Genomic DNA, 11842 nt, shown 5'->3' on the forward strand with positions numbered 1-11842 from the left:
TTTCCCTGCCATCGTGGAGCTTCCCCTTGAGTCTATAAGCCAAAATAAACCTTTTTTTTCCCACTAGCTGCTCTTGGTCGGGCGATTTCTGCCAGCCATGCGGACCTGACGGCAACACTGTCACAAGCATGAGGACCTGAGTTGGATCCTCAGAAGCTACATAAAAACGTCGGGTCTGGTGGTACACCCTATAATCCCAGCACTGGGGAGGTGGAGACAGGAGGGTCCTTAGAGCCCTCTAGCCTAACTGGTGAGCTCCAGATAAAAAAGAGACCTGTCTAAAAACTAAAAAAAAAAAACAAGTGGGCAGCATACCTGAGACTGACACCTGGCATTGTCCTCTGGCCTCCACATGTTTGTCACACACGCGTGCCCATACACACACGCGTGCCCATACACACACGCGTGCCCATACACACACGCGTGCCCATACACACATGGGCACCCACACACAAACAAGCCAGCACACATACAAAACATTTTTAGGGCTGGAGAGATGGCTTAGCAGTTAAGCACTTGCCTGTGAAGCCTAAGGACCCGGTTCGAGGCTCGATTCCCCAGGACCCACGTTAGCCAGATGCACAAGGGGGCGCATCTGGAGTTCATCTGCAGTGGCTGGAGGCCCTGGCGTGCCCATTCTCTCTCTCCTTCCCCCCTTCTCTCTCTTTCTCTCTCTCTGTCACTCTCAAATAAATAAATAAAAATAAACAATTTTTTTAATTTTTAAAAAGGAGAAAAAGAACACTACGTAGAAACAATTCCCAATGTCCATGTGTTCACATGAGACCAGGGCACAGCCCAGGAAGACGGGGTACCTGCAGTACCAACGCTCGATGCCCACAGCACACACACTGTGACTACGGGAGGCAGGACTTCCTGTTGTGTGGGAACCTCCTAGCTTGATAGGACAGACCTGGAGCACATGACGGGCTTCCAATTCATCCCTACATTCTAAGCAACAGTGGCCGGCCAGGCCCACTGCTGGGGTCCAGAAATACCACAGCGCCGGGAGATAGACCGGACAGCTCTGAGGGCTGTCTGGGTGAGCTGAGATGTCGACATTTGTTAAGTCATTCTACAGCCAGAAGCAGGTGGGATGGGTGGATCAAGACTGTAAGGTGGGTCCGTGCCCTGTGTGAAGGAAACACTTTTCCTCCAATGACATAGTCCATTCTTTGTTTTTTCTTTTTCTTTCATTTTGAGAGCGAGAGAGAGAATGGGCGTGCCAGGACCTTCAGCCTGCTCCAAATGAACTCCAGACACACGCGGCCCTTTGTGGTGCACGTGCGACATTGTGCGCTTATGTCACTGTGCGTCTGGCTTACATGGGACCTGGAGATTCAAACATGAGTTCTTAGGCTTCACAGGCAAGTGCCTTAACTGCTAAGGCATCTCTCCAGCCATATGGAGGCACAGAGGCCCTGGGAACCACAGCTCAGGACTCCCTCCATGCGCACCTACCTGGGCAGGGTGCCTGACTGCTGAGAACGCAGGTTTTCTCTGGGCTACCACTACTGGGCTGTGATACCACTACTACACCCTGGGGCTGGTCCAGAGGCTGGGCTGTCACGATCCTTTAGCCACACAGCACAGCCTTCTCATCTCGATCACACCTTCCAAGGCTCAGGGTCCATTGCGGGAGAGGTGGCGGGAAGAACGTAAGAGCCAAAGGAAGGGTAGGACTCCTTACAATGTACTTCCCCCAGACACAGAATGACCTGGATATCCATGACCTCACAGTGCCTGACACTACCTACACAAGACCATCGTAATGGGAGGAAAAGATGATGTCATCAAAATGAAAGAGAGACTGATTGTGAAGGGGAAGGGGTATGATGGAGAGTAGAATTGCAAAGGGGAACATGGGAGGGCAAGGAATTATCATGATTTATTGTCTATAATTATGGAAGCTGTCAATTTAAAAAAAAAGGAATTAAAAGAATGAGGTGGAGAGCAGCTGAGGAAGACACACACATTTGCATGCATGTGCACAAATACGCACACAAATGAACACACATGAATACACACACAAAAACAAACACCTTCCAGACTAGCAAGCCCAGCGCTCCTATATCCATCATGTAGCTCCTCAAAAATCCTAATTTCAACACGTGAACACTTACATGGAATTAAAAAAATATCTGTTTTCTGAATGGGCTTGATCTGCAAGTGTGGTCCCTCCCCAACACTATTTCAGATCCAAGCAGTTGTTTCTGAGTGTCTGCCTGGACCCCTTCTCCTGGGACAGGCAGGCTTGCCGCGGGGCCCTGTGACAAGAATAAGGTGAAGAGCAAAACAGCCCCGGGCTAAGAACACCCGGCCCTTGAGATGGAAGGTAAACATCTCCTGGACAGCTGGAGCCTCCTCTAAATCTTTTTAACTTTTTTATTGACAACTTCCATAAACATAAACCACCTGCCATGATCCTAACTCCCTTCCACCCCATTTCTTTCCCCAACTCCCAAATCTCCCAAATCCCTGAATCCTGTCCTCTTTCCGAACAGTCTCTCTTCTATCTGGATGTCACTGGGCTCTTTTCCTCCTCCTATTATGCAGGTCTTGAGTAGCTATTGTCAGCCACTGGAGGCAGTAACTAGCCTCCCTAAAGTTTAAAATTTGGGCATGAGTCACCGCTGTTTATCTTGTGGTGTAAAAATGCCTATGAGGCTGGAGGGATGGCTCAGCAGCTAAGGCACTTGCCTGCAAAGCCTAAGGACCCAAGTTAGATTCCCCAGCACCTACGTAAAGCCAGATGCACAAGGTGTCACATGCATCTGGAGTTTGTTGCAGTGTTAGAGACCCTGGTAAGCCCATTCTCTCTCTCTCTGTTTCTCTCTCTCCTCTCTCCCTGCTTTTCTCGCTCTCAAATAAATAATAAGTAAAATATTTCTAAACGCCTGGGTGGGAACCTCCGATTGGAAGCCCCACCCGAGGGAGAGGTGTTCCTCCTGCAGTCACGGGGACTCCGGCGGTCCGTCTCAGTGGGGCTTGTGCAGTCGCTCCTGCCGGGCATTGTGAGGGCTGATCCGGTGTCCTGTCGTTTACCTGCTGCCTGCCTTTAATTTCCTGCACTTTTCAGCTTGGCCAGTCTAGTCACTTCTGCTGGGTGTTTTTCAGTGCCTACTTTGTGCCCTGTCTGCTTGCCATTCTTTACTTCAGTGGGGTTTCTCCATTCATCTAAATGCCCAGCTTGACATGCTTTCCTTATGTGCTATGTGATGTGTGCTTCGTGCTTTTACTTTTGCTTGCTATCTGCTTAATAAACTCCCTCGCCCACAACCGCAAGTACAGCTACCGGAGGCCCAGGCAGAACAGCTGGCTGGTTGACGGACGGCGACCCGTCGGGTGTGGCCACACCGCGGGACGCGGAGCTGCTCCTCTAGGCTGCCTTGTTAACTTCCCATCGCGTGGCTTTCCAAGGAAAGCGAGCTCTGAGCACAGGACAGCTCTATTGTGTTGAGGCAAAGTCCTTAGCCTCCTGCCCAGCAGTGGGCAGCCCGCCCTCCACCCCATCCTATGGGAGTGGAATATACTCCACTCCTGAAAACTGCAAATGTAGCTTGAAATTGTCTCACAGACACAGTTTTAAACAGCAAGGATGGAAGGAAGGAGGGAAGGAGGGAGGGAAGGAAGGAAAGAAGAGGCACAGTTGGTTTTAATAATATATTTAACTTGATGTATCTCAAACATTATTTTCAAGAAACATAAAACGAAGCCGGGCGTGGTGGTGCACGCCTTTAATCCCAGCACTCCAGAGGCAGAGGTAGGAGGATTGCCAGGAGTTCGAGGCCACCCTGAGACTCCACAGTGAATTCCAGGTCAGCCTGGACTAGAGTAAAACCCTACCTGGAAACCCCCCCAAAAAAGAAAAAAATATAAAACATCAGTTGAATATTTCACCTATTTTGAACTAAATCTTTAAACTCATAGTATGTTTTAGACTTACAGAGCATTTCAATGTGGTCTGGGCGCTTTTCAAGGACTCAAGAGCCACATGGGGAGGGCTGGGGAGATGGATCATTTGACAATGTGCTCATGGCTCAATGCGGACTAGACCAAGCCCAGATGCTGTGTAACAAGCCAGGCGCCATGGTGGGCTTCTGGGATCCCAGCACAGTGGTGCTGACGGTGAAACGGGAGGCAGACACAGGAGGACTTCTTGGAAGCTCATGGCAAGGGCTGCAAGGCACAGCCGAGAGAGAATCCATAGCAAGAAGCCGTGTCTCCACCGGGTGGACAGGCAAGGACCCGGACAAAGTTGTCCTGGACCTTCACACGGCCACTACGGCATACACTCACTTGCATACACACACAAATAATTAAGAAAAATAAATTTCCACAAAGCCACACGGGTCTGGTAGCTACTATATTGGACGAAAGTGGCCAAGAATAAGCCAGCTTCATAGGAGGTAGGCTTGAGAGCATAACGTCAAGTCCAGGTGCATTTTCTGATGTGTTTAACACTTGTACAAAATGTAGGTTTTCCCGTCTTAAGATTAAAACACAGAGACTGCATTGGGTTTTGGTTTTTTTTTTTCTCTCCCCCTGCCTTTTCTCTGCATTACTATGACAAATGCCGTTCTCGAAGTATATGTAGGTGCCAGGAGCCAGCTTCCCGCACCAGGGGCAGAAGCAATGCTGTTCCTTCCCCGCCCCCACCCCATCACCTGCTGTGGTGGAAGTTACACTCCAGAATCCCTGGCTTCAGGTCCACCCAGGGCGAAGCACAGTTTAGGAACTAATGGGGATCTGCTTCTAATAATAGAATTAATGAAGACTGTACCACAGTTGCACAAGATGAAAGCAGTTTCATTTCAAAGAGACAATATGGGCTGGAGAGAGGGCTTAGTGGTGAAGGCGCTTGCCTTCAAGTCCTAAGGACCCATGTTCGACTCTCCAAATCCCACATAAGGCAGACACACAAAGGTGAGGCAAGCCCAAGGTTGCACATGCCCACTAAGTGGTGCAAGCGTCTGGAGTTCGATTTCAGTGGCTGAGGCCCTGGCACGCCAATTTTCTCTCTCTCTATTTCTCTCTAAAATTTAAAAATAAAAAAGACAAGATAGGTATTTCAAAATCCAAGAATGTACCTGCATCACCCACCTTCACATTCACCAATCCTATCCCTGGATCCTACAGAAAACTATTGTCCTGGGGCAAACACCAGATAGCAGTGCTGAGAAACCAGAGGATGCCACCAATCAGGACAGCGGCGTCTGCTGGAGGGAAAGCACATCGCTGAGGCTGAGATTTCTTGTACTCGCTTCCCAGGGAGGACCCAGCGCAGGAAGAATGAGAAACTCCGCGGACTCCAGTCCAGGAGTATTTCCAGACCCACGGCTGCGGGTCTGGGGGAGGAGACAGGGAAGAAGAGGCAAGACGTGCAGCCTGTGTTTAGAGGTGGTGAGAGAGTCACTCCTGGTCTAGAAGAGCAGAGTTCCCCACCGTGTTCACGTAAAGAACATTGTGGAAAACACGAAAGACTCTCGGAAGTCAAGTAGGGCAGACATCCCTGGGTTGGGATGGAGTGTGCTAATGGGTGACTGTTGCTCCATGCCAAGATCCTGAATAGACTTTGGAGGAGACTGATGACAACCAGCCCAGAGTGTGAGTCAGATGGAAGAGCATGATGGGAAAAATGGAAATTTCCTTTCTTGTCTTTGAGATGATAGGAATAGAGAACAGTGTGATGACTAAACAGAACAGAAAGTTAAGCTTCCCCTTGATAAAATAACAACAGGGCCTGAGGGATGGCTTAGCAGTTAAGGCACTTGCCTGCAAAGCCAAAGGACCCAGGTTCCATTCCCCAGGACCCATGTAAGCCAGATGCACAAGGTGGCGCATGTATCTGGAGTTCATTTGCAGTGGCCCTGGCACACCCATTCTCTCTCTCTCTCTCTCTCTCTCTCTCTCTCTCTCTCTCTCTCTCTTTCTCTTTCTCTTTCTCTCTCTCTCCCTCCCCCTCCCTCTCTCTTGCTGTCTGTCAAATAAATTCATTAAAATAAATAAAAATATTTTAAAATAACAACAATAATAATAATAGTCAAATAAGCCTTTGACAGTGAAAAAGTAAAATCCCAGAAAATCAGTAAACAGGACAATATGTCAAGCATGGCCAAGCACATCATGCAGCAATCTACAGATACCTAATGATCAGCACCATTAGGGCACAGCCGCCACAGGAAGAAAGATCGTCTCTAATTATCTGGGAAGGCTGTGGGTGCAGTCCAGTGGGTAGAGCACTTGCCTGGCAAGCTCAGAGCCCTGGGTCCAACCCCCAGCACCACATAGGCAGGGCACAGTACACATGCCTGTCATGCCAGCATTTCAGAGGTGGAGGCAGGAGGATCAGAAGTTCAAGGTCGTCCATAGCTGTGTGGTCAGAGTAGCCTGGGGCACAGGAGACCCTATCTAAAATACACGTGTGTGTCTGGAAGGAGCCGTATGAGCCTAGGTGAAGACAGAACTGCGTGGAGATCTCTAAACTGCTCCCCCAGGAACCTCCTCCAGCAAGGCCCTGTCCCCCAAATTGCCACCAGCTGGGAACCAAGCATTCAAAGCACATGAGCCTATGGGGGGCGCCTGATTCAAGCCACATCGTGTCCCAGTAGAGCCATGGCCCAACCATGCCGGGCGAGGTAGCTTGGTCTGCGATGCTGGGCTCCCACACTGAGCTGGGTATGAGGGCTACTGGGGAGGTCTGGTTCAAAGCACATGCCCCCAGCCCTGCCCCCCACATGGGCTAAAGCAGCATATGAGAGGACGACGTCTGGAAACCGAAGTTTGAAATGTCTCCCAGGCATCACTGACACAAAGTCAGGCTTAGAAACCTTTGGCCAGGGAGATTCTCATGAATGCACCGATCAGCCCACACAGCATCCCTAAATTTTCTTCTAAGCAACCAGCCTGACCAGAAGGACACACCAGTGCGATGGTGGCCCACGGCCTTGGTGGGTAACCAATAGCTTTCTGATTGGCTAAGAGATCCGCTCAGTGTGAAGGAACCCATATCTGGAACTGGGAACCAGGTTTGAATCCTAATGAAGACAAAGATTATGCTCTCCATACATCAAATTCTCCCTAACTTAATAACACTTATCCAACTTAACCTATGCTGACTTTACAGTCTGCTGGAGAATCTGTTTTTCTTTGTCAGAAGGTAGCAAGACCTGAGGAAATAAACCAGCCCTGGAATCTCAGCCAAGGTCCAGGTGAAACCAGAGGAAGTGGGAGGATGAGCAAGAGAGCTGCTTCCATGTGAGCCTGACAAGCAGCGCCAGGGTGGAGGAGACAGACCCTGAGGACCCTCAACACATATCAAAACAGAGATCCAGGGGTTCCAAAGAGCTCATCACTGAAGTAGGCTTAAAACACACCCACCACGGCGCATGCATCTGGAATTAGTTTGCAGTGGCCAGAGGCCCTGGAGCACCTATTTTCTCTCTCTCTCTCCTCTCTCAAATTAATTAATTAATTAATTATGGATAACACCATCCCATGGGCTGGGGCCAAGACATAACAAAAAGTAGAAAGCAAACTAAGAACGGCATTTCTCTTTCTCTCTGTCTCCCTCTCTCGCTCCAGTCTGATTGTGGTCACAATATTACCAGACACGTCACACTCCCACCACCATGCCTTCACCACTATAATGGACTGTATCCCCTAAAAATGTGAGCCAATCAGGAGGCAGAGGTAGGAGGATTGCCGTGAGTTCAAGGCCACCCTGAAACTCCATAGTGAATTCCAGGTCAGCCTGGGCTAGAGTGAGACCCTACCTCAAAAACAAAACAAAACAAAACAAAAAAAGACAAAAAAAATGTGAGCCAAAATAAATGTTCCCTCCCTTACGTTGTTTCTTGACAGGTATTTGGTAACAGCAACAAGAAAAATAACTAGGGCTGAAGAGATGACTTATCAGTTAAGGCGCTTGCCTAGGAAGCCTGAGGACCGAGGTATGACTCCCCAGATCCCACATAAGCCAGACACACCAAGTGATGCATGCACAAGGTGGCACATGTGCCTGGAGTGTGATTACAGTGGCCAGAAGCCCTGGCGCACTAATTCTCTTTCTCGCTCTTGCTCTCTCTCATACAAAAGGCCAGTCTGTTGGGCTTGCCTAAGAAAGAAAGAAAGAAGAAAGGAAGGAAGGAAGGAAGGAAGGAAGGAAGGAAGGAAGGAAGGAAGGAAGGAAGGAAGGAAGGAAGGAAGGAAGGAAGGAAGGGGGGAAGGAAGGAGGGAAGGAAGGAGGGAAGGAGGGAGGGAGGGAGGGAGGGAGGGAGGGAGGGAAGAAGGAAGGAAGGAAGGAAGGGAGGGAAGGAGGGAGGGAGGGTGGGTGTGGCCCAGGCTCCCCACAGGGCTGCACAAGAAGACAGTGCAGCTCCCCTGAGCTCCCTATGCCCAGCTCCCCAGGACTGCCCTGGTAAAAGTCAAGGCTCACAGATTATAGCCAGGTAGGCAGAGCTATGCCACCCGGATGACCTGCTTAGGAAAGCAAGTCATCTCTGCTGATTCAGGCCTTCCCAAGGTTTACCAGTCTTCGCCTGTTCAGCCTCATTCCCCTCCCTAAGAGAGAGAAACACCCAGGGACAGCTATTCACACGGATGCTGACCTGGCACTGAAAAGATAAAGCATCGATTCGCTCGGGCCCCGCAACTGTCGGGTAACCCACCAGGCCGTGCTGTTGCCAACAATCCCCACAGGCGGGTCTGAACGAGCGGGCACTGGAAGTTTGGCCGTCATGTAGCAGATAAACATTCCAGCTCCCTGAACCCCATGAGTGTCATTCTGAGTGGAAAATAACATTATAGGTTGGTGTTGGGTCAGTGGCTAATTAGGTAAAATGAATGCCTAAGTAGATTTTAAAAGCCACACTACCGGTGGCTCCTCACATTGAGGCACTGACCCGTCCTCGTTCATTTAGCTCTGGGGACTGAGAGACAGGGTCACAGCACTTACAGCAGCTTCCTGCCAGGTGACCCCAGGGAGGGGCCGGGCCTTGGTGCTGAGCTGGGGCACTGAGCTAAGCCGGGAGGAGGTCGGGGGGGGGGGGGCAAAGAAGAAACACGAAGACAGCTATTTCTGTCTGGGGACTGCCCAGGCACCGTTAGCTCCTTGCTGCCCACAGGTACTCCAGCCCACACGAAAATCCTGGGTGTGGTGGCATGCCTTTGATTTGCTGTTCTTTTCAAGGTAGGGTCCCAGTGTACCCTAGGCTGAACTAGAACTTGCTCTGTAGTCCCAGGCTGGCCTCAGACTCACGGCAATCCCCCTATCTCTGCCTCCCGAAGTGCTGGGATGAAAGGCGTGCGCCACCACCTCCGGCTTGTGGTGCCATGCATGTGAAATCCCAGCACTGGAAAGGCAGAGACAGGAGGACCCCTGGGGGCCCCTAGCCAGCCAGTCTAGCCTCACTGGTGAGCTCCAGGGCAATGACACCTTGTTTCACAAAAGGGTGAGTGGTATGTCTTGAAGAATGACACCAAGGCTGTCTTCTGGCCTCCACATGCATGAACATCCCATACATGTGCACCTGTGCGCGCGCACACACACACACACACACACACACACACACACAAAGAAAAAGAAGAGCTCAGTGCATTTCCTGTACAAGCGGACATGAGGGGCCTGACTGCCAGAGCTCAAATCTCCAGATTCCACATACAACAGCTGGTAGCGGCCCCACATGCCTGTAACCCCAGTCCCAAAGGGGAGGAGAGACCCCAGAATCTCCAGAGCCCCACAAGCTCTGGAAGTAGTAAAAGGAGAGTTCAGCTCAAAACAAGACCAGACCAAAGAGTGGCGGAGCAGTTCACTGTACCAGAGCTCCGCCCAGGCCTCCGCTGGCGAGTGACACCCACCACGGGGAGCGATGGAGCGTTGCAAGGCACATACATGTGCATATGCCACGCACACACACACATCACATCACATGCACACACATGTACACACACAAAAAGGAAGTAAATGAAACCACATTAAATTTTTTTAAGAAAAGAAGCTGGGAGGCTCTGTAGGAGGGCCAGCACATGAGGCCACCACATTCAAGTGCTTCCCATACCACAGGTCACGCGACCTCCCAGTGACCCATGTCACTGCTGTGGCCAACATGTCCCCATGTTAGAGACCAAAGTGGGGAGGGGCTCAAGAGAAGACATATCGTGTTTGAGGTCGTGAAGGAGAATCTGATTCAAACACACATCTGCCCAAGGGATTGTGGGTAAAAATGGCAAAATGGGAAAAGCTGGAGCCCCGAACTCTCAGCACACGGCGCCCTGATGAGTCACCACACAGTGAAGTCTGGTCACCCTCCCAGAGAACGCGCACGGTGATGGGTGCTCCCAGCCACACTCTTTCTGATGACAATCACCAGCGCCCAGGACAGGCGGCCATCCACAGCCACCTGTCTGCCCACACTGCCAGGGCCCCACCCTGACAGGGAGGCTCAGCAGGCCCGTCACAGGAACGGCCATGTCACCGCAGAGCCTGCCCAGGCCAGGCCCTGGAAGCCCGGGGCTCGGGGCTCTGGGGCCCTCCTGACTTTATCCCTCAGCTGCACGTGGCCTGGGCCTACCTCCTCGCGGGATGTGGCTGCTGGCAAAGCGAGCTGGCTGTGTCGCCAGGGAACTTAACAAGGCTAATTCCAGAGAAACCTCCATTAACTTTACTACTTCTCTGTAAGTGCTTCATTGTGAATAATGATTCCACACCGCGGAAACATGCTGCTGCAATTTCCCGGTGGACGTAAAAGTAAGCCCAGCTCCTCCGGCCACACCAGAGGGCCGTGGTCGTTGCCCGCTGAGTCCGGGCACGCTCCTGTCCGACCTGCCTACGTGAACACCTCTGCGTAACGTGCTCCCAGCCCACGTCAGATGCCTCTCTCCCGGAGACCTTTCTAGAAAGAGAAATCGATCACCACTGTGTCCACAAAGAGAACTCCGCTCCTCTCTGAAAGACATGTCACTTAAAGAAGCAACCCACCCAACTCTTCTTTCCAACAATCTCAAGAACAACAACAACAAAAAAAAAAGCACAGGGGCTGGAGAGATGGCTTAGCGGTTAAGCGCTTGCCTGTGAAGCCTAAGGACCCTGGTTCAAGGCTCGATTCCCCAGGACCCACGTTAGCCAGATGCACAAGGGGGTGCACGCATCTGGAGTTCGTTTGCAGTGGCCGGAGTTCCTGGCGCGCCCATCCTTTCTTCCTCCCTCCCTCCCTCTCTCTCTCTCTCTCTCTCTCTCTCTCTCTTTCTCTCTCTCTTTCTCTCTTTGTCTGTTGCTCTCAAACACATAAATAAAACTTTAAAAAATTAAAAAAAAAAAAAAACAGGTCTGAAGACAAGACATATACGATTTCCAGGAAGAGCAATAGGATTTTTAAACCAAACAGACCAGGCCAGCGCGCTACGCACACACCCACCCATGCACACAGAGTCGCCGGCCTTGCTGCGTCAATAAGGCTTTCAGCCCCAACCTGCTATGTCCTGGCCTCACAGGCACACCTCCCTCCCGCCCTGGCAAGAGACAATGCAGAGCTCTGCTAAAATAGGAATCACTAAAACAGGGCCAGTAACTCGACCTCATTTTGAAAACAATCAGACACTCTGTCTGCCCCCAGCTGGGGCAGAGATGGGGACAGCATGTGGTGTGAGGCCCTCAGAGGGGAAAATCCTGAAGGAGTTTAGAGGACTGGTTCTGGCGGCACTTGGAAACCCCAGACCAACAGCTCGGCTGTTCGGTGGCTGGGGCACACAGATGGGTCACAACTGAGCTTGTGGCATCTCTCGGTTGACTTCCTGGGATTCACTCCAGACGTTGCGCCAATGCCGCAGCTCAGCCCGAGAGCTG

The sequence above is a fragment of the Jaculus jaculus genome, chromosome 6 (assembly GCF_020740685.1).
Source record: "Jaculus jaculus isolate mJacJac1 chromosome 6, mJacJac1.mat.Y.cur, whole genome shotgun sequence".
Classification (NCBI taxonomy): Eukaryota; Metazoa; Chordata; class Mammalia; order Rodentia; family Dipodidae; genus Jaculus; species Jaculus jaculus.